Genomic DNA, 22,731 nt, shown 5'->3' with positions numbered 1-22,731 from the left:
TGACTATGACAAAAACTTTGTCATCATTCTTCTGTTGGGGGTGGAAGAGGGAGGGATGGAGAATGCTAGTTAGCAACATATTTCAGTTATAAAATGTGTCAGTTAGCAATGCCATTGGAGAGAGGTGCTGGGAGAGCTGGGAAAGGCTTAAACTGAGCCATTGGAATGTGCCCTGCTACAGAGCTACACCCATTAGTTTCAGTTTGGGGAGTGGAATTCTGGGGGCTTCTGCCAGATACCACCAGAAGTGACCACTCCTTTACACTGACTTCTTCCTATGGAAAGTCCAGACTCTTTCCACAGAACTGTAGTATTGGTCTCAGCTATCATAATGAATATTCATGCTCAGAAAATAGCTTCATTAATTGTAAATATGGTATGGGGTCAAATACCAGTTTTTCCTGAAACTGGTTTGCCCAAAGTTTGACTTAATCCTTAGTTATCCTCACTTAATGTATTTGATTCAAATTAAAATCCTCAGTCTCCCAAGCTAATTCTTGATTCAGGTGAAGAAGAAATACAATTGATGCTCAATGAAAGAGAAAATTCCACCCCCTTGTATGATATAGTGGCATGATGAAAATCTCTTCCCTTTTGTTTTGCACAACAGGGAAACATTACTGGAGCCAAAATCAAACTCACTCTTACCAGGCTTCCGGGCCACACAAATAATAATCAGATGGTTATTGTAGCTTTTTGGCATTGTTTATGAATTCCAAAAATAGATTTTGGATTCTGTGTGTAAACTGGTCTGTTCCTCTGGGTGTGTTCCCCTTTGATTGTATTAAATTCAGAGGTTGCACTTTTACTTGATTAAATTTAAGTTAGGGCTCTGATTCAGCTGTGTCAGTGGGGTGTTGAGTCCCTGCCCTTGGTGGCAGAGAAGAGAGTTGGAGTTTTTGATACTGGAGCCTTGGGAAGTAAATACACAGGAGAAGAACACAGGGGAATAGAGACAACCTTGTGGACACAGCAGACCCCCCGAAGAGAGATGAGCCTAATAGCCTATAGCTGCAGCCAAGCTCAGAGAAACTTGAGCCCTGGGGAGAGAGTTAGGAAGAAGCTGGGATCATGGAACCTTAAAGAGGAAGGCTGAACCCTCGCATACATCGCCTACCATATTGTTCAACACTTGGCAAATAACTTTGGCTGAGAAAGTACCTGGTAGCTGTAAGCTTCTATCCCAAAGAAATACCCTTTATAAAACAGATTTCTGGTACTGTGCATTAGCATCCCTTTGGCTGACTAATACACTTATCAAGTTGTGTCAGTTTCCCCGTGGGCTCAGAGTCTTGGAAACTAAAGATAGGCTGATTTGAATGAACCCAGACTGAAGTAAACACAGGTTCTGGAGGCTGGGCAGCCCTCTCTGAGCAGTTCAATCTTCTGCCCTGGACTGTACATTGCAGGACAACAGTTGGTGACATCATCAACCCCTCTTAGAAACAACAGGGCCATGCCTGCTGTCCCTGGGCACTATTCTGTTGCTTTATTGGCAGTTTCCATCTTCTGTAGGAACTGGACTTGTCTTGCATTCCTGAACATAGCCCACAACCTCATTACTGATAGAAATATTACTTAATTAAAAAGAAGCAAATAGATAAGTCAGTCTTTTCCAGACAGCCCATCCTTTGGAAAATTACACTGAACTTTATCAAAATCAAATTTTATAATTCTTAACACAGGTAGAGAATTTACCAAGTTAACATCAGGAGTGAAGAACAGGTTCTATCAATAGGATTTAATCAACAAGTATTTATTCTTTGTCCAAAAAACGAAACTGATATCAAGTATAACATAAAAAAATGAGGAAAAGGCGACTCATAGTTCACTAAAAATTAGATGTTTTGGTGTACCTATTATGTATGTGCCTGCTATTGAGGCTAAAAGATGAAAAAGATAGAGTTCTTGTCTTCAAGTTGCTTATGGTCTGTTGAAAAATAATCTAGTAAAACAACTTATGAGATTTCTCTAATAGATGCCCGGACCAGATGCTAAAGTAGTTAAGCAGGAGGGAACGCTTAAATCTTCCTGAGGGTTAGGGGAGTTTTCTGGAAAGAAAAAAATGCTGGGTCTTTCTCAGAGGACTAGAAGTAGGAGACAAGGTAGCAAGTTAGAGGTGGAGCTGCTGAGGGACCAGCAAGTGCCCAAACAGCAGAGAACAAGTAGTGTTTGGAGAAAAGCAAAGAGTTTCTTCTGCCCAGAGTTTCAGGGTCTAATCATGGGGAGAAGGTTGGAACTGGTTAGAGGTGTTCAGTGGCCAGATCATAACAGATCTCCTATGGCTCTACAAAGCTGAAGTTCACCTTTAAAAAGGAAAGAGCAAAGGTATATTGCATTTCTCCTTGTGGAGATTCTGGTCTACCTTATTGTACACATTTTGATTCTGTGTATTTTCTTCTCTATTCAGAGAGCTGGAATTGTTGCAGAAAGACAGAAAGAAGAGAAGAGCAGTATCCCAACTCCCTTTTCCTCCTCTTCTGACTGCTGCCCCGTTGAGAACTAATCCTAACTGGCATTTGAAGAGACAGAAACTGTGACTGGGAAGAAGGAGTTAGTGCATCTTTTGAGCAAATATCCGTTGAGATGGGAACTACAGAAAGGGGCATCATGGAAACACCATTTTGGTTTGGCTACTAGGAAGCATGCAATGATAACAGCTTTCCACAATCGATACAAAGGGCCTGGGTTATTCTCAAGCGCAGTTATTAACAGCGGCACATATTTCCCTGTCTCAGTGTTTCATCATTTTGGGATTTAGTGAAGGGCACAGATTCCAGACATAATAAGTTCTTGCATTTCATTTCATTTCATTCCATTGCTATGTGTCTGATATTTGGGAAACAGATCAAGACAGAATGAGAAATATAGGCACCTCTTTCTCCCTCCTCCCTCCCCACTATTAAAGGAAAAGATATAACTTCTTTGACTAGATTTCTCATCCCATATCTCTCTCACATGGACAAGTAAACCTGTTCTTTTCTAGCAGATTAATGAAGTGAAAGCCTCCTATCCAACAGGCATCCATGCTTGGAGATTGGTTCCCGGATGTGCTTGTTCGTATTTTCAGTGCTTTCCTGACTGCATGCTGTCCTACTTTCTGTTTCTATCACTAGTTTTCTTTTGCTCTTAGCACCTTCATTTGGTTTTTATCTGTCTATCTTAGCTGGTATCTATTTTTCCTGTACATCTAGTAGAGATTGCAACTTATATTTGTGATGAAGAAAGCTTTCAATCTGATGGCTTTTATAATATTTCACAACAGAACTAAAGTAAATTTGGTTCTGCTTTTTTTTTGTTTTTTCAAACTAATTTTAGAAGTAAGTAGTTTGGTATGATCTAGTCACATCACATATCTAGATTCTTTCTATTGGAATTCAAGTCTCATGACTAAATGCAGTAAAATTTTTCACGTATATCCAGAGTTAGGTTTTGAATTTAGATGAAAACCTTATGGTGTCAATCAAATATGCATGACATATGTAACTTAAATGCTTCGCTATTACAGTGACTTAGGGAAAAGAAATCCATAATCAACCAGTTTTTACCCACCTGTTCCTGGAATGAGGTATATAAACCCTAGAATTGCGCCATTCATGTTTCTGCCATGAACAGGACAGGTATAATTTTAATATTTGAACAAAGGCCATTGCATTGGACCCATGATCTGAAATTATTTAGCAGGTATCAATAGGTACAGGATATTTCCAGGGTTTCACATGGTTATACATCATTTCTCTTGATATGTGAGGTGGGGTTAATCCTGAGTTAATATTCAAAGAAAATTCACTTGTGGAAAGAAATCTTTACCAATTAACAACTAAGCTAATGATTTCCTAATCGCTACTGAGCACACAAGAAAGTCATAGAAAAAAAGTGCACAATTAGGCTTACAGGAAAACCTGTAATACTCTGAAGACAAGTTAATTGTATCTTACAGTACTCCTAAATTTTACTGACTATTTGATATTGATGTTTTTAGCTTTTGATATATGGATAACCTTTTCAAAAGCATTTCATCTTTAATTATTCTAGAGAATTTTCTTTTGTTCATTCATCAGGTGCATTCTTTTATTCATCTTAAAGCAACTTTTGTTTCTTTTGATGCAGTAAAAACTTAGAAATTAATCAGTTTAATTCAAGTATTAATACCTTTATTTTCAGGTAGCTAAGGTCCAGAGGGATTTGATGATGATATATATTATATAATGGCTACAGAGAGTTACTAAGACTAATAAGCCTAACAGTGGGACTCTGTGCCTTGGTATATTTTGACATTTTCTGTTTTGATTTTTTTTTCTACAAAATGCTATAAAGATTATAAAATGCTGTAAGTAACAAAGGACTGACCAGTATTGGATTCAAGAAGTTTATTTCCCATAAATAAGTAGGGACCTGGAGAATAGGGTATTCTGAGATCCCTGAGCTGTCTCTGTATTTCTCTTGGCCTTTTCCCCATGTGCTGCAATTTGTCAGGCTGTTGCATTTCTGTCCATCATAATGGTATTTATATTCCATACAGGAAGGGTAGAGGTGGCTAAAGGGGCGTGCCACCAGTCTTTTTATTTAAGAAATTCCTCCAAGAGGTGCGACCCAGTCACTTCTTTTACATTTCACTGGCCAGAACTGGTTCTCAAGGCTAGCTCTAGAATAAGCATGTGAAGTGGCATAGGACAAGGGGTTGTGGTTGGGGCCTGGGACAGGGTATCAAAATGTCTGTCAAAGAATGTGCTAAATACAATCAACGTGGTGTGATATTTTTTATTTTTAATAATACCTTAACCAGGAGTTTATGGTAAAGAAAGGAGGTGAGAGGCATCTAGCTAGTTTTTTGGTATATTCCCTCTTTTTTATGTGCCTATTCGTTAGAGTTTTCTGTTATGGTTCTTTGATATCTGAGTAGAATTTTTAAAAATATTCGTTACCTTAAGTATTAAAACCAATACAAGTGGTGCAGTGTGACATGTTGTGACTATTAAATAAAAACCTGATGCATAATAAAAATTGCTTCCTAACAAACTACTCAAAACTCAATGGGTTAAAGCAATAGTCAGTCACTTTCTGCAGGGTCTGCTGGTCAGGTGATTAGTCTTGGCTCAACTAGGGACTCTGCTGTGCTCCGTCTGTCTCTCATCCTCCTGTTAGAACCAGCAGAGGCTATCCCAGGCATATTCTCCTCAAGGTGGTGTCTGAGGTATAAGAGGGCAAGTGATCCAGGGAAGCACTTTTTAACCCTCTGCTTGCATCATGTTTGCTAACCAAAGTCAAAACAAGCCATACAATCAAATCTAGAATCAAGGGGGTTGAGAAATAAATCTGCAGACAGAATGGGAAGAGAGTGAACACTTTTGAAGACTAGTCTAATACTGCAATCTTCTCACCAGCTTTGGTCACAATAACTTAAAAATAGTGATAACTCTGGCATATCCAGGATAACATAGTACTATCTTCACCATGTGTTTGAAAAACAGTGGTGTGAGGATTACCTCAGACTCGAACCTTGTATTCTTTATATATAAACATATATATACATATATATATATAAACATTGTAGGTAGAAAACAAAAAATATATATTCTTTATATATATAAATATATAAAATATATATACATAAAAAAAAATATATATATATATAAAGAAGCACTGTGGGTGGAAAATAAAGCCTTTCCTGCTCAGAGTTAGTGTAAAATTTCAATAGAAACTTGCTTGAATGTCATATACTGACTCCAAAAGAAGGTAACAGAATCCCAGACCTCTTACTGCAGGTATGTCTGGAGTTGCCATTTTCAAGATTTCAGGATCTTTATGCAGGGAAAATATGGCTAGCAAATATAAGCTTAGCATTATATAAATGCACAAATTTCATGAAGAGTTTTTCTTTTCCAAGGTAAACACATGTCAAAGAAGGGAATGAACCTGAAACATGGTAATTGTTATATGGATGAAACATGATATCTCAAGGTGTAGGTAATCTCTCTTGTAAGGGATTTTATCTGAATGCTTTAAAATTCTTCCTTTTCTATAAATGTAAGTCTTTCACACAACCCATTGTCCGATTGGTGCAGATACAGTGACTCTGGAGTATCTGGTCTATTCTTCACTATTTCCTACTGCAGAGTAGGTCAGGCATGCTTGGAAATGTATTTCAGTCCTTACAGAAAATGACTAATAACAGTAAGAGTAGCAGTAAGAAAAACAGGTACATTTATCAAGCATTTCTGGTACTTTATTACATGGAATAAGTAGTATTGTTTCCTTTTGTAATAGGTAAAGAAATAGCTACTTTGAACATTTAAGCAACTTGCCTAAGACCACGTAGTGAGTTTATTTACTTAAAAACCAAAATGAATCCATATTTTTCAAATCCAAGATAGAAAGAAAACATAATTAATGCATCTGACTATGTAGTAAATAAAAAATAATTGACATTGAAGATGATGGACATATTTTTTACTACAAACAGATTAGCTACATTTTTTTTTGTACATAATACCACATACAACAAACAGAGGGGAAAAAACATTGACCTTTGTGGTGCTTCATCAGAAATAGAATTGCCAGCAAAGAGGTCTCCATTGTGATCTTGAAAAAGGATAAGCAATTTTAGAAAGGAAATATAGCCCAGAAATACTTTCAAAACTCTGCGATGCAAATTCATAGCTCTGGTTCATGTACTCTTTTGAGGAGGAGGTGGTCTCTGAAAGATGATGGGATTGACTTGTTAAATGATGATAGAAAGAGCTCACAGTTTAAACTACTTTTGTAAACGGAGGAGAGACCGAACTGTTTTCTGGAGAACTGATGTGCACAGTGAGCCGAGTGAATATCATCCATAAAGTCAAGAGGAGCCGAGCTGGTTGAATGGCTAGGGCACATATTAAATTGATAGTGATTAATTAGTTTTATGTCATTTTGGTGCTTTTAGACTTGTTCATGGTGTGGTTTTCAATTATTTTAGTATTATTGGAAGAGCCAAGATTAGACCATAGTTATTAGAATTAGATGAGTTACCTTATTTGCAGAGCAGGATAACCTTTGCTATTTTCCTTTCACGTGATCAGTGCCATTTGCGAAGAAAAGAAAATGAGGTAGTGTGAACATACACAAAAGCTTAGCAGACAGCTAGATTTTTAAAAGCAGGATCAGATAAAGCCTAAGCCTATAGATGCAAAAAAGTATTTAGATATGTTTTAAAATTCTTATTGTTACTGGCTGACGTCTTAAAATTAGTCATATTAAGATGCAAGAAGATGAAAAAGGTGGATTTCTGATGTTTTAAAATAAAATTAGAAAGCCAGACATCCTAAAATCCTCACATTTAATGGCATATGAAACTGAAAGCTGTTTTTGTCATCAATTTATTATATTGCATTGCTGCATGAGGAGTGGGATCAAAAAAGGTCAATAATTCTTAAAATACTATCACAAAATGTGACAATGAAGGTCATGTTCCATATCAAACAAGGTCCAAGTGACTGTGCTTATGTGTTTGTGTGGGGTGGGGTTTGGGTTGAATTGTGTACCCCAGTTTATACATGTTTGTAGTCTTGCTCCACGTTCCACTCTAAAAAAGATATCATTAAGATGTTATTTCAATTACTGTATGGCCCAACTGAATCAAGTTGGGCTTTAATCCAGCTTACTGGAGCCCTTTATAAACTGAGTGAAAATCACACAGTGCGAAGCCGTGGGGAGTAGCCCAAAGCTGGAAGTCAATGGAACCCAGAAGAGAAAGTAGGAAATGCTACCATGTGCGTTAGCATGTGACAGAAAGATCAAGAAACCCCAAAGATAGCTGGCCAGCCACTATCTGGCCACAGCTGGCCAGACACTGACCCCAGGAGGAAGCAAGCTGTGAAACTGTGAGCCACAAAATTTCTGTTGGTAAGCCAACACTTTGTGTGCTATTTGTGATAGCTGCTGGCAAGCTAAAATGGTCTTTGTGGCTGTTTAGTGTGTATGTGTGAGTGAGAGAGTGAGAGAAAAAGAGAGAGAGATGTCTGGAAGTGATTAGCATCATAAAAATCCTTTCATAGTAAATCCTTAGTAAAGGACATTTTACCCTCCTCATATGAGTCTCCCCTCTCACTGAATTCACACTCTGTTAATTGATCAAATCTCTTTTATATTGGAACTCTTTCCCCTTAACCTATAAACAAAGAATAATCTCTCTTATTTTAAAGAAAAATAAAACCGTCTTAAATTTTTTTTGCCATTAACTTCATGACCCCTCTCTTCCTTCTTTTGAAAGCCATGCTTTCCTGTTTTCTGACTACTTGTTCCTGTAAAACATAATTGACTTCCTGATTGCTAAATCCATCTTTTAACATCCTATATAATTTATTAGGTTTGGTCTATCTTTCCCTCACTAGAGCATAAACTCAACGAGGACAAGTATCTCTCACTCATGTGTCCCAGATTTTAGAATGGTGCCTGGCACATGTGATGTTCTAAAATATTTGGTGAATAAGTTAATATGTAGATGAAAAGGAGGATGTGATCTGTTTAAGTTGCTGGTGCTGATATGGTCTTTCTTTTCTATCCAATGTCCTTGGAATGGCAAACATCCAAAGCTGGCCCTTTTTTAAAAAGAGTTCTTTACAGACCTCACCTCTAGAGACCTCCCTACTGCACCATCCACAGATGTGGAAAATGCAATGTGGAATGACTTGGGCAATTTCCTTTCATGAGAGCCTTAACCTGTTTCTTTCTGGACACCATCGGATCCATGGGAATTCATAAATGCTTGCACTCTTTTCATTCAAGTCAATAAATAAAAGAAAATATAATTATGCCAAAACAAAGATGTGGCAGTTTGAGATTATGAATTTCAAAAAGAGGTTATGTTTGTAAACTGGTCTGTTCCTCTGGGGGTGATTCCCTTTGATTGTATTAGATTCAGCCGAGATATCATTGATTAAATTATGTTAAGGGCTTTGATTCAACCAAGTCAGTAGGGCATGACTTGGGGTTGAGTCTCTACTGCCCTGGTGGGTTGATGGAAGCAGACACTCACTCAAGAAGACACATAGAAGAAGCTATGGAAGAAGAGAGAACTTGGTCATTTCAGTCCTGCCATAAGACAGAAAAGAGAAGGCTCAAGCATCTAAAGCCCCAGGAAGAGAGATAAGCCCTCTGCCAGCCTACAGCTGAGATTGGAAGAAGCTGGGCCTGCAGGACCTTAAGAGGAAGAAGGAAGGAGGGACCAGGCAGAGATCGCCTGCCATCTTGCTTCAACACATGGCACCAGACTTTCGTGAGGAAGTAACCTTGAGTTGGACACTTTAAGGGCCTTATAACTTTAAACTTTTACCCCACATAAATATCCTATATAAAAGCCAATAGATTTCTGGTACTTTGCACCACCACCCCTTTGGCTGACTAATGCAAAAGACTATGTAAGAGAGACAATAGATGATCTAAAAAATCCTCAGAATTTATGAAAATTTTTTGTCCAATAAATATTCAGCTTTGAAATCCATGCATGCTGAGAGTAGTGGTTAGTATTTACCTAAAGAGACACAACTCACAGGTCAGTGATTGAAGTTATTGACATATATGAAAGAAGAATATGCTATGGAATTACAGTAAATAAGACTTACATGCAAAATTTGATAATACCCATCCAAGACTAGGGGAAGAAATTTTCTTTCTTGGTTAATTGATATTTTCTCCTGAAAACATTACCTTCTAAATAAAGAAAATGTAGTGTAATTTATTTTTAAAAATCAAAGAACCTAAAATGAGAAACATTTTCAGTGACATCAGAAACAAAACAAGAATTCTTTGTTTCCCTGATATTCTCCAGTTCCTTCTCCATGTTTTTCTTTATCTCCATGAGCACATTGAAGATAATTTTTAAAAAATTCTTTGTCCTGTATGTCCAAAGTCTTGTCCTCTTTGCAGATGTTTTCTGAATTTTTATATATTTTTTGTGTGCCATCATTTCATATTTCTTTGTTCATGTTGTAATCTTTTGCTGTGCTCTGTACATTTTGGTATTTTAAAGTGTTAACTCTGGAGGCAAAGAAAAGACTCCTGGGAAGATGGTGTCAGTATAGGTAGGAGGGGCTCAACTCTTTCATACAAACAACCGTGGAAGGGCAAAAAGCTGTCACAGGGACCTGCTGTGGGGTTCTTCAGACCAGGAGAGTACTGCCCACCTTCAGGAAGATGAGAGAGACTAAGAAACCAAATGAAAAATGGTGAGTTTACTAACCCCCATGGCTGGGAACAGCACCCATCCCCCACCCTCAAGGTGAACAGCCTATGTAAAACCTGTGGCTCACTGCAGCCAACTGAGAGGGGAACAGGCATCTTCCTCCCTTGGAAGATAAAGGATGCAGAGTAGGGCAAAGAATGGTTTCTCTTTAGTGAATTTGGCTAACAGAGCTTGCTTTGAATCTCTGCTCAGGCCAGACCAGAATCACAGGCAAGTGGAGGTTGACAGCTACCTCAGTGGATAGATTTACTGACATGTGCCATCTGCTGGCTGTCTAGGAAACTGCAAGGTGAATAATGTTTTTAGATGTCTCTTGTCCCAAACTCCTGGGAGTGGATCTCAGCCCCATTAGTGAGTCCCAGGTCTTATTTTGATAACTTGGCTAAGCAATTTGAAAGGCTTAGAATAAGTTGAACCAAAGATCAAAGAAGAGCTGTGACACAAAATCATGAGGTGAGAAGAGAAATTGACCATCAGAGTAAATTTACCAACATAGTCAGATGCCTAGACATCAGCAAAAAATTGCGAGTCATACTAAGAAAAAGGAAGAGATGGCCCAGTCAAAGGAAAGAAAAAACCAAAACCCTCATAAAACACAGGATTTAAGACAACAAATCAATGATAACCACACAAATCTCCTAAATAAATTCAAGGACTTGAAAGAAAAATATGAAAAAGGGGATAAAGGATATTAAGAAGACACTGGAAGAACATGAAGAACAATTTGAAAGCTGTAAGAAAAGTAAGAGAGCTGATTGGAATGAAAGAAATATGGATGAGATTAAAAACACATTAGAGGCATGGAGTTGGTGTAGCTCAGTGGTTGAGTTCCTGTGCTTTCTTTGCACATATGTGGTCCTGGGTTCAATCCCTGATACCTCCTAAAAAATACATTAGAGGCACATAATGGCAGATTTGAATTGATGAAAGACATAATTAGTGAAATAGAGACAGAGCATCTGAACTTGGAAAGACAGGAGAGCAGAAAGAGAACACAATGGAAAAAATGGAAGAGGGTCTCAGAGAATTGAGTGACAACATTAAATACACAAACATATACCTTACCAGTGTCCCAGAGGGGGAAGAGATTGGAAAAAGGGCAGAAAGAATATTTGATGAAATAATGACCCAAAACTTCCCAGTCATTATGAAAGACATAAATATCAATATCCAAGAAGGACAACACAACCCAAATAGAATAAATCAGAATGACATACTCTGAACATCTTCTATTCAGAATTACAATAGTGAAGATAAAGAGAGGATTCTGTAAGCAGCAAGAGAGAAGCAAAGCATCACATACAAGAGAACCTCAATAAGACTAAGTGCTGATCTCTCATCAGAAATCATGAGGTTAGAAGAAACTAGTATGATGTATTTAAAGTTCTAAAAGAGAAAAACTGCCAGCCAAGAATACTTTATCCAGCAAAACTGTCCTTCAAAACTGAGAGTGAGTTTAAAGTCTTAACAGACAAACATAAACAGAGATTATCTTACCAAATGAAAAGAATAACAAGAGACATTAAAGGAAGTACTACAACCTGAAAGGAAAAATAAGGGTGAAAGACTTGGAAAAGAGTGTAGAAATGAAGATATTAATAAGGGTGGTTTAAAAGGTAAAAGGATAGATAGTGGTAAGATATGACAACAGAAAGCCAAAGAATAAAATGCAGGAAGTAGTAGTGCCTTTACTTTAATGATATTGAATGTTAATGGATTGAATTCGCCAGTCAAAAAACATAGACTGTCAGAATGCATTAAAAAAGATATGAGCCATCTACATGTTATCTACAAAAGACACCCCAAATGTAAGAACACAATCAGGATGAAATTGAAAGGCTGGAAAAAGATATTCCATGCAACTAGTAATCAAAAAAGATCTGGAGTAGTGAAACTAATATCAGACAAAATAGATTTTAAATGCAAAATTTTTGTAAGGTATGAAGAACATCATTATACGCTAATAAAATGAGCAATTCACCAAGAAGAAATTACTATAATAAATATTTATGCACCAAGATATATGAGGTACACACTGGCAAAACTGAAGGAAGAAATGGATGTCTCTATAATAATAGTTGGAGGGAAGCGGACTTGGCCCAGTGGTTAGGGCATCCATCTACCACATGGAGGTCTGCAGTTCAAACCCCAGGCCCCCTTGACCTGTGTGAAGCTGGTCCATGTGCAGTGCTGATGTGCGCAAGGAGTGCCATGCCATGCAGGGGTCCCCACCTAGGGGAGCCCCACACACAAGGATTGCATCCCAAAAGGAGAGCCGCCTGGCGTGAAAGAAAGTGCAGCCTGCCTAGGAATGGTACCACACACATGGAGAGCTGACACAACAAGATGACACAACAAAAAGAAACACAGATTCCCATGCCACTGACAACAACAGAAGTGGACAAAGAAGAACATGCAACAAATAGATACAGAGAACAGACAACTGGGGTGGGGAAGGGAGAAGGAGAGATAAATAAAATAAATAAATAGAAAATAATAATAATAGTAGGAGACTTCAATATGCCACACTCAGCATTTGATAGAACATCTGGGCAGAGGATAAATAAGGGAAAAGAGAACTTGAATAATATGATAAATGAACTAGACCTAAAAAAGCATTTATAAAGCATTTTACTCCAAAACAGCAGGGTATAAATTCTTTTCAAGTGATCATGGATCCTTCTCCAGGATAGACCATATGTTGGGTCACAAGACAGGTCTCAATAAATGTAAAAAGATTGAAGTTATACAGTGCACTTTCTCTGATGATAATGGAATGAGAATGGAAATCAATAATGGACAAAATAATGGAAAATTCACAAATACATGAAGATTAAATGGCACATACTTAAATAATCAGTAGAGCACAGAAGAATTTACAAGAGAAATAAGTAAATACTTTGAGATAAATGACAATGAGAGCACAGGATATCATAACCTAGGGGGTACAGCAAAGACAGTGCTAAGAGGGAAATATTTAACCCTCAATGCTTACATTAAAAAAGAAGAAAGAGCTAAAATTGAAGATCCAACTGCACACCTAAAAACACCAGAAAAAGAATAACAATATAAATCCAAACCAAGTCCAAGGAAAGAAGCCCAAGAGCAGAAATAAATGGACTTGAGAATAGCAACAACAAAAACAAAAACAAAAACAAAAAACAAAAACGAGAGAGAGAATTAACGAAACCAGAGGTTGGTTCTTCAAGATCAAGAAAATTGACAAATGCTTGGCTAGACTGACAAAAAAAAAGAAGGAAGACAGAAATAAATAAAATTAGAAATGAAAGGGGGTACATTACCATTGACCCTGCAAAAATAAGAGCGTTTATAAGAGAATAGTATGAATAACTGTACACCAAAAAACTTGACAAAGTAGATGAAATGGACAAATTCCTAGAAACACACCTAGAACCTATACTGACCATAGAAGAAATAGAAGACCTCAATAAGCCAATCATGAGTAGAGATTTAAACAGTCATCAAAATCCTCCCACGGATGAAAAGCCCAGGACCAGGTGACTTCACAGTTGAATTGATCTAATTACCAATCTTGATTACCAATCAACTGCTTTCAAAAATTGATGGGAATGCTATCAAACTCACCTATGAAGCCAACATCACCTTAATACCAAAACCAGGTAAAGATACTCTGAAGAAAGAAAATTACAGACCAATATCTCTAATGAATATAGATGCAAAAATCCTCAACGAAATACTTGCAAACCAAATCCTAAAGGACAAATAAGAATTATACACCACAATCAAGTGGGTTTTATCCCAGGTATGCAAGTGTGGTTCAACAAAAGAAAATCAATTTGTGTAAAAAACCACATTAATAAATTGAAAAAGAAAAATCACATGATCCTTCGATTGCTTCAGAAAAGGCATTTAACAAAATACTTCGTCATTTCTTGATAAAAATAGGAATTGAAGAAAACTTTTTCAACATCGTAAAGCACATATATGAAAAACCCAGAGCCAGCATTATACTCAGTGGTGAAAGACTGAAAGTGTTCCCATTAAGATGGGGAACTAGACACCTCTGTCACCACTGTTAATCAATATTGTGCTAGAAGTTCTAACTAGAGCAATTAGGTTAGGTAAATAAATAAAAGGCACCCAAATAGAATGGGAAAGATAAAACTTCCACTATTCGCTGATAATATGAAGGTATATCTTGAAAATCCTAAAAAATCCACAACAAAGCTATTAGAACTAATATACAAGTTCTGCAAAATTGCAGGATATAAGATAAATATGCAAACATCAGTAGTGTTTCTATACACTACTGATGACCAATCTGAGGAGGATGTCAGAAAAATTTCCATTTGTAATAGCTACTAAAGGAATAAAATATTTATCAATAAACTTAACCAAAGACATAAAGAATCTGTATTCAGAAAACTACAAACACTGCTCAAAGAAATAAGAAGAGTTAAATAAATGGAAGGTCATTCTGTGTTCATGGATTAGAAGACTAAATATTATTAGGGTGGAATTTCTACCCTAACTGATTTACAGATTCAACAGAATCCCAATAAAAATCCCAACAGCCTTTTTTGCAGAAATGGAAAAGCCAATTATCAAATTTATTTGGAAGGGGCCCCACATAGCCAAAAATATCTTTAAAAAGATTGAATTTGGAGGCCCCTCACTTCCTGACTTCAAAGCATATTACTTAGCTACTGTGGTAAAAAACAAAATAAAACAAAACAAAAAGCAGCAAGGTAGTGGCATAAAGACAGACAGTTTGACAAATGGAACTGAATTGAGTACTCAGAAATAGACCCTCACATTTATGGTCAAGTGATTTTTGACAAAGCAGTCAAGGCCACCTAGATGAGCCAGAAGAATCTATTCAACAAATGGTGCTGGGGAAACTTGATATTTGTACCCAAAAGAGGGAGAGGATCCCTATTTCACACATTATACAAAAATTAACTCAAATGGATCAAAAACCTAAATATCAAAGCTACAACCATAAAACTCCTAGAAGAAAATGTAGGGAAACTACTTCAAGGTCTTATGGTAGGCAGCAGTTTTTAAAACCTTACCCAAAGCACATGCAATGAAAGAAAAATAGATAAATGGGACATTCTGAAAATTAAATAATTTTCTTCCTGAAAAGTCTTTGCTAAGAAAGTAAAATGGCAGCTTACTCAGTGGGAGAAAATATTTGAAACCACATATCCCACAAGGGTTTGATATTCATATTCTATAAAAAGATCATACAACTCAATGATAAAAAGACAACCCAATTTTTAAAAAATCGGCAAAGTTCCAAATAGACAGTTTTTCGAAGAAGAAATACAGATGTCCAAAAAGCAGATGAGAAAATTTTCAACATCACTTCTTATCAGGGAAATGCTGATCAAAACCATAATGCAATACCATTTCACACCTTATAGATGGGCCATCATTAAAAAAAAGAACTGAAAAGTACAAGTGCTGGAGAGGATGTGGTGAAATAGGAACGCTCCTTCACTATTGATGGTAATGTAAAATGGTACGTTTCTGTGGAAACAGTTGGGCAGTACCTCAGGAAGATGAATAGAGATCTGGTATATGACCCAACAATTCCATTACTAGGAATATATTCAGAAGAGTTGAAAGCAAGGACATAAGTAGATATTTGTACACCAATGTTCATAGCAGCATTATTCATAATTGCTAAAATATAGAACCAGCCCAAGTGTCTATCAAGTGATGAACAGCTAAACAAAATATGGTATATATGTATGATGGAATATTATTCAGCTGTAAGAAATGAAATTATGATGTCTATGACAGCATAAATGAATCTTGAGGTTATTACATTGAGTGAAATAAGCCAGATGCAAGAGGATAAATATTGTATTTTCTCACTAATATGAACCAAATATGATAGTAAACTCACAGAGGTAAACGCTAGAGTTTAGGTTACTAAGAAATTGAATGTAGGTTGAAAAAGGGGGGGCTGACATTCAATATATGTAGAATTTTAATAAGATTTATTGTAAAATTGTGGAAATAAGTAAAGTTGATGTTAGTACATTATAGTAAACATAACTAACAATGCTGATTTATAAATGAGATTGTGGCTAAAAGGGGTAGTCTGTGGATGTTAACTCAACTGAAAGGAAATTAGAGAATAATCTAGGGTATGTATACCCATAGACATTTTGGTGGTGAATGACCATTGAAGTTAATAGTATAAATATAAGAATGTTTTTCTTTGACAAAGTGTCTTAAGAATATGGTTTACACAGGAAAATAACAACTAATATAACTTATGGGTGAATAGTTAACAGAAATACTGTAGGCTCTTTCATAGTTTGTTATAAATGTTTCACAGCAATGCTAAGTGTTGGTGGTGAGGTGGTATATGGGAGCCCTGTATTTTTGCATGTTTGCTGATAATATGCATGTTTGATTTGCAAGTTCACAACTTTCACTATATACTTATTGTTTATGTATGTTTATGTATGAATGATGTGTGTCAATAAAATTATATGTATAATTATATATATGTTAAATCCGGGATTTAGTCACTGAGCTGTTTATTCCACAAGTTTGTATCCAGCTAGTGATATGACAGAGATTTTCTGTAGTGCCAAGAGCTAAAAAAACAAACAAACCAATGCAAAAAAACACATCTCATCATCTTTGCAAGTTGGCTCTGCTTTGGCTGGGGGTGTCCTTTAGAGTTTAGCTGTCTATCCAGAAGATCAGCCTGAGGTGAATGCAAAATGAAAGGTGTTCTTCTCTCAGCTTGATGTGTTGTTGCCTGTTACTTTTCTTGGACTTGTGCTTTCTCCTGGCATTAAAATTCCCCCCATTTACAGAAATCTAATGCCCTCTTAACTCCCTATGAAATAGAATTTCTCCCTTTACTTAGTGGAGGTAATCCTTTCCCCAGGCCACTTTGACTCAATTCCTTCTTACAGTGCTTTAGTAGTCTGCAAACTGTTTCTGCCTGCAGTACAAATTCTGCGAGGCTGAGCCTTAGAAGTGTTTCTTGTTTCACTTTTTCAGGCTTCTACAGGATAGACTGACCCCCCACACACAGGCACCCCAGTATGCACATAGGCATTACATTGCTCCCTGTAGGAAAGGCTAGAAACACACAAAGGGAACTCTGGCTGCCTCCATACTGGGTAGAGGTGGGCATGAGGAGGGGCAGGTAAGGGTGCCACAAGCTTTACCTACAATTTTTATTTTGGCACTCATCCAGTTACTGCAAACTTTTAACTGTGTTCTGGATTTTTAAAATATACTTTTAAAAACATTTAAAATATATTTAGATTACATGAATGTTACATAAAAAATATAGGGGATTCTCATAAACCCTGCTCCCTATTTCTCCCACATTTTCCCACATTAACAACCTCCTTCATTAGTGTGGTACATGTGTTACAATTGATGAACACATTTAGGAGCATTGCCACTAAGCATGGATTATAGTTTACATTGCAATTTATACTCTCTCCTGCAAATTTTCTAAGTTATGACAGGACATATAATGGCCTGTATCTGTAATTGCAATGTTATTAGGACAATTCTCAAGTACTGAAAATGCCCCCATATTACACCTCTTTTCCCTCTCTCCTCAGAACCTCCAGTGGCCACTGACTCCACATAAATGATAAAAGTTCTTCCACAGCTAGAAAAATAATAAATCCATAGTAGAATAACTGTAAGTCATTCTAGTCCATCATTCATTCCCCAATCCTGAAGATTCTGGGATGGTGATGCCCACTCTGCCTCTAATTGAGAGGGGGCTTTGATCCATGGGGCAGATGGACGGGACTATCTTGCTTGCAGTTGCAGACTCTCTCTGCTCCTTGAGATGGTTGTTGTCTATCATCACCTCCTTGTTAGTTGTCCTGGGTGAGTCCAATGAACTGGAGAGTAGGTGTTGCAAATGTTGAGATTCAGGCCCAACTGGCACATTGACGGCCCAAAGATTTATGTCTCTTGGGCATACACCTATCAACTCTAGTACTAACTATAGGTTCAGATAGAAGGGGCAGAAGAACCATGTGTAGGGAAACCACAACTGAGTCCAACTCTGTCACACTGGGGAGCATAAATTCCAAAGTATGGTCCACTAGGAGGGCCCCAAACTCCTGAGCTGTCTATCCTGCCTATAGTGTCTGGATGTCTCCAGAGCACTCGGGAGCCCTGCTATTTGAGGCAATATTTACTTTGGCAGTCAGTGAGATCCTGCTGAGACATGCTTAAGTGTAACCTCTGGAATGGTATCCTGACTTACTTTGAAGTCACTTAGCCATATAAACTCATTTGTTTTTACCCTTTCTCCCTTTTGGCCAAGGTCTTTTTACAGTTGCATTGCTAATTGGTGCTTGGTAGTAATCCCTTGGTGCCAGGGAAGCTCATCCCCAGGAGAAATGTCCCAGGCTGGGGGGAAGGTAATGCATTTATATGCTGAGTTTGTCTTAGAGAGAGGCCACATTTGAGCAACAAGGAGGCTCTGTTTTTGTATTGAGGCATGGAATTTTTTAAAAATTTTCTTACTTAGAATTTACTCTTATGTTTTCAATTTTCATGCTAAGGCCTTAAAACATATTAAACAGATTTTGTTTATAACAGTGTTTGACAATTCTAATATCGGAATCCTTTGATGTTGTGCATTATTTCTTCTGGTTCATAATCATGGTACCTCCTTTCCTCATACATTAGTGATTTGTTTTTACAGAAAACTACTCATTTTACCTGATGCATTATCTGTAGGAAACCCTTTAAGGCCTAAGAAAGGGTGAATTACTCCAGAGAGGCTTTCTATTTGCTTCTGTTAGACATATGTGATTATTTACATTGGATACATTTTAAACAATACTCTTAGCTTAAAGTTTTTCAGACCTAGGCTGTGTATCCTCAGGCTTCACACTGTTCTGAGTTCAAGACACACATTCATAAAAGAGATTATTTTTTCTCCAACAATCAGTACCAGAGTATTAAGGGAAAATTGACTATAAACAACTGTCCTTCAGTCATGGGGGAAGCGATGGGGGTAGGTGTTACATTTATTTCTGATCTGTTACATTTATTTCTGATCTGTTACATTTATTTCTGATCTCGTCTTCGGTAGAGTGTGGGTTTTTTGTCTCATCCAAGCTCCACAAGACTAAAAAACTACTTCTTATTTTACTCTGCCTGGCAAATTACTTTAAAGCAAATACCAACTTCGTGTTCCAAAAGCCACTTGAAAATCCTGCCTTAACGTCATTTTTGGCCTCAGTATTCCTCACTTTATTGCCAGTCACAAACACATTAAACTAAAAAATATATATCTCTTTTATTTTTCTTTCTAATGGTTCCAATAGGTGGATTTTTATGCTTTTAATAGTTACCTAGTTAATATTAATGCTAGAAAAAGCAGTCATACATAACGTCACTAACTTGAAAGACATATTTTAAGAAAGATGGAAGAGTAAAATCAAGGACGCAGAGTTTTTCACTCTGAAGTTCACTAAGTTAAAAAAAGAAATTTCACATTCTTGAAGTCAGGGTGATGTCACAATCATATATCGTAAATTTATAAGATTACTAGTCAGGTATAATTCGTACCATGTTGAAAAGACATGGACAATTATCATATGCCTCTGCTACACCCAAACATTGTGTGATTCAGGAATAGGCAAAGAGAATTGTTTGGCTTTGTTTAAAAGTATGCTTCTTCAAATCTAATAGATTTGAGTTATATGTTCTGCAGCCACCATCTTTGAGGCTTTAAGCAAGTTACATGTATTCTTTGTATTTCTGTTTCCTCAATTGTAGTAGAAGATAAAAATACTTACTTCAAAAGTATGCTACAATGATTGAATAAAATTAAGTATTTAAGACATTTAGCATACTTCTTGTTACATTGTGATTGTTCCAGTAGAAGTTGCTGTCCATCATAATCATAATTTTAGCATATTATGAAGATCAAGTACCCTAATTCACAGGAACAAACACTGGGATCATGGGAGGGGACCACTTCATAGTGGCCCAGATTTCTATCACGGAGCAATAGAGCTAAGAGAGAGACTGTATGGACACACCATTTCTTTATTCATATGTGTATTTATTTTAAATATATATTTATTTTTATATAACTGAAAAGGAAGAGATAAAAAAACACCACCAAGATGAAGGAGACATAGACCACAGGAGAGCCAAGTCGGCAGCTGATGCCAAATGCCAATTAACCATAAAATATGCAGACTTTCCAAATCAGCAGCTCTTCCTGAACTGACTGGTTCACCTTCAAGAAGACATACTTTCTTATTTTTCACCAGTAGCATGCAAAGCCCCCCCAAAAATGATAAAATGCATTTAAATTTGATGTATTTGTAGTTAAAATACCACAGCTGCTATCTTCCATACTCATTTTATACTTCTACCAGACAGCTTAAATAATAATAACTATACAAATAATACCAGCTAGCAATATTTGGACTTCAAGTATTCTTATACTCAGAAAAGCAAAGGATGTGGAATCTGTTCTTCACATTGTTTAAAGTAAATAATAGGTCAAGATAGATCTTGTGTACAATCAAAAATAAATAAAAAACAATAGAAACTTGTGGAAAATTCTGAAAGTAATTGATGAGGAAAAGGAATTCAGCATGGAGAATTCAGAGAATGAGTACATTTTAGGAAATAATACAGTAGGAAGCAGAAGAAATTTTTAAGGGACTCCTTTCTAAACATTCTATGAAATAAGAAGCAAAAAACAGATAACATGTCAACAGAATATAATGGAAAGGGTATTAGTGGCACTAAGGGGAAAAAGGGAAAATAATTAAAGATTGCAGACATTAAACAATCAAGAGGCAGAATGATATTAAAAAAGTATATCAAACTTACTATGTGCCAGGCGATATTTAAATAGTTTATATATATTCCCTGATTGAATTCTTATAGTAAATCTATGAATTAGCTACTAGTATTAGCTTAATTTAACTAATGAAGAAGCTGGTTAAATAACGTGCCTAAGGTCACATAGCTAGTAAGTTTTTAAATTGTGATTTGAATCCACCCGGCCTAATTCCATAGCCACGTACTTAACTAATGTACTGGGAAGATTAGGTTAAGTTATGCTGTACTAATTACCCTAAATATCTCAGTGATTTCAAAAAGAAAAAATCTATGTCTCTCACACTACCCGTCCAAAGCAGGTAAGCGGGGTAGGGGACTGGTTGTCGCAGTATTTTAGGGACTTTGCTGAAGGAGACTCCATTTTGACATGCGTTACAATGAGCCTCTCAGCAGGGTTAAGAAACATTAGTGTCCTGCACTGACAATGAAATGAGTCTTCCCAGAAGTGACTCTTGTCACTTAAGCTCATGTTTCATAGCCCAAAACAAGCCATAATTTGAGTGGTGGGAATGAGGAAGTGCATTCTTACAAATCCATAGAAGAAGGAGGAAAATCAGTATATTTGCAAATGAATCTACAGACTACCAGAATTGCTGAGCTCTTGTGCCTCTCCCAGTATTATCCCCCCTTCCTATAGGGCAGTATAGAAAAATCATAAAGTGGGTAGAAAAAACCTTGAGTAAAGTACACAGAATAGGAAGTGAATTTGGCCCAACAGATAGGGTGTCCGTCTACCACATGGGAGGTCCAAGGTTCAAACCCTGGGCCTCCTTGATCCCTGTGGAGCTGGCCCATGTGGAGTGCTGATGTGTGCAAGGAGTGCCATGCCACGCAGGGGCAGGGGTCTCCCCTGCATAGGGGAGCCCCACACGCAAGGAGTGCGCCCTATAAGGAGAGTCGCCCAGTGCGAGAAAAGTGCAGCCTGCCTAGGAATGGTGCTGCACACCCAGAGAGCTGACGTAGCAAGATGATGCAACAAAAAGAGACACAGATTTTGGGTGCCACTGGCAAGAATAAAGGTGGTCACAGAACACACAGCAAATGGACACAGAGCAGACAACTTGGGAGGGGGGGGTGGAGGGGATTGGGGAAGGGAGAGAAATAAATAAAAAATCTTTAAAAAAAAGACTATGAGGGACAGTATTAACAGAACATCATAGATTAGGATGGAAAAATAGAGACCTACAATAGATATATAATTTGTTTGTATCAATTTCTAAAGGAAATAAGTAATTATTGCAGAAAATCTTTTGTTTTTAAATAAATATATGAATTTTCAGATCTCAAGCTGCTCTGTTCCAAGAAAAAGTCATAGAGACATGTTAAATTTGCTGATAGTCAAGGAAAAATAAAGAATATATAAAAATGGAGACATAAAATCTACCAGCCTACCTGGGTTTCCTCAACAGTGCTAAATGACACAAAGCTCTGACATTGACTACAGAATTTTGGGGTGAAATTGAATCAAGACATTTATTCCCCACAAAGTTCACACTACATTAAAATATGAAGGCAACATCACATTCTTAGGATTATGGGAATCAAGCAGTACTTTTCTCATGTAATATTTCTGAAAATTCTACTTAAAAATGAAATTCCAAACAAATCATTAATGAATTAAAATTTTAAAAATCGAGGGT

This window comes from Dasypus novemcinctus, chromosome 9 (genome assembly GCF_030445035.2).
Source record: "Dasypus novemcinctus isolate mDasNov1 chromosome 9, mDasNov1.1.hap2, whole genome shotgun sequence".
Classification (NCBI taxonomy): domain Eukaryota; kingdom Metazoa; phylum Chordata; class Mammalia; order Cingulata; family Dasypodidae; genus Dasypus; species Dasypus novemcinctus.
Note: the sequence above shows the minus strand (reverse complement) of the source record.